The sequence below is a fragment of the Galeopterus variegatus genome, unplaced genomic scaffold (assembly GCF_000696425.1).
Source record: "Galeopterus variegatus unplaced genomic scaffold, G_variegatus-3.0.2 Scaffold13865, whole genome shotgun sequence".
In the NCBI taxonomy this organism is placed as follows: domain Eukaryota; kingdom Metazoa; phylum Chordata; class Mammalia; order Dermoptera; family Cynocephalidae; genus Galeopterus; species Galeopterus variegatus.
The window spans coordinates 1603-3184 of NW_007739976.1; the positions used below are offsets into that span (position 1 = coordinate 1603).

General features: G+C 35.3%; 1 pseudogene; it reads left to right on the plus strand.

Moving 5' to 3' along the window:
- Nucleotides 1-550: 550 nt before the first annotated feature.
- On the plus strand, nucleotides 551-1065 carry LOC103581756 (annotated as a pseudogene).
- Nucleotides 1066-1582: the final 517 nt, after the last annotated feature.

The following is a 1582-nucleotide window of genomic DNA, read 5'->3' on the forward strand; positions in this document are numbered from 1 at the left end:
AGAGAGTGGAGTTAGGAAAATCAGTGAATTCATATTCAATGCATATTTTAAATCTGTTATAAATAATGAAAACTATTCAGGAGTGAGGCATGAGGAGTTTAACAAATGTCAGAATGCAATTCTTCCAGAGATTGATGCCATGTGTGCTGGACAGAAACCTGATGAGCATAATATATCTGAGGAATCACACAGTCATCATGAGCATCTTAGTCAGCATCCTAAGATTCCAGCTGGGCAAATTTTGAATATAGTGGAAACAGATAATCCTCCAATACAGTGCCAATAATATTTGCATATAAGAAAATTCATATAGGTGAGACCACTTGTAAATATAGTGAATATGGGAAAGCCTGTAATAAGTCATCTGTCGTAGCCCAAGAGATAGCTCTAGTAGGGAAGGAAACTTTTCAATGTGTTGTATGTGGGAAAATGTTCTATTAAAAAGGCTAGACTTACTCAACATCAGATTATACACACAGGAGAGAAACATGATAAATACAGTGAGTGTCAGAAGTCTTTTATTAAGCAATCACACCTTATCTCATATCAGGGAACATCTACAGGGAAAGTTTTTATCCAAAAATCAGCCCTCAACAGGCATCAGAGAATTCACTCAGGTGAGAAACCATATGAATGTAAAGGATGTGGAAAAGGTTTTAGCAAAAAGTCAGTCCTCAGCAGGCATGAGAGAATTCACACAGGTGAGAAACCGTATGAATGTAAAGAATATGGAAACATTTTTAATTTAAAGTCACACATCAGAAGGCATCAGAGAATTCACACAGGTGAGAAACCACATGAATGTAAAGGATGTGGAAAAGATTTAGCAAAAAGCCAGTCCTCAGCAGGCATGAGAGAATTCACAGAAGTGAGAAAACATATCAATGTAAGGAATGTGGAAAAGCTTTTAACCAATAGTCAACCCTCACCATGCATCAGGGAATTCATACAGGTGAGAAGCCACGTGAATGTAATGAATGTGGGAAAAGGTTTTTTTACAATGTCACAGTTGAGAAGACATCAGGATACTCACACAGGAAAAAACTCCTTATGAATATAATATGACAAGTCTTGTACTAGAATTTCCCCTAAGAGGCAAAAAAGAATTCAAATTCACACAGGAAAATCTCAGTGAATGTAATTTGTATGGGAAAAGATTTTGCCAGAAGTCTTACCTCAAGACATCAGAGAACTTGCATCAAGAAGAAGATCTATAAATACACAATTGTCCTCAGGTATTGAAGAATGTCTTGAGGATCCCCTATTGATATAAAAATTTGCTGATGCTCAAGTCCTTCCTATAAATTTTGTAGTGTTTGTGTATTTTTAATTCACTTCCTGCTGTGTACTTTACATCTTGTGTAGATTACTTATAATATTGGAAAAAATGTGAATGCTTTGTAAGTTATTGTTACAATGTTGTTTTTCAGTTGTAGAATTGTTTCATTTATTGTTTTTATTTATTTTTGAGGATTTTTGATAAGTAGTTTCTTGAATCACCAGATGTGTAACCTTCAGATATGGAAAGGGGATTGTAATGAGTGTGAAAACATCTTTTCTCCAAAGCCTCAAGGCTGGCTAT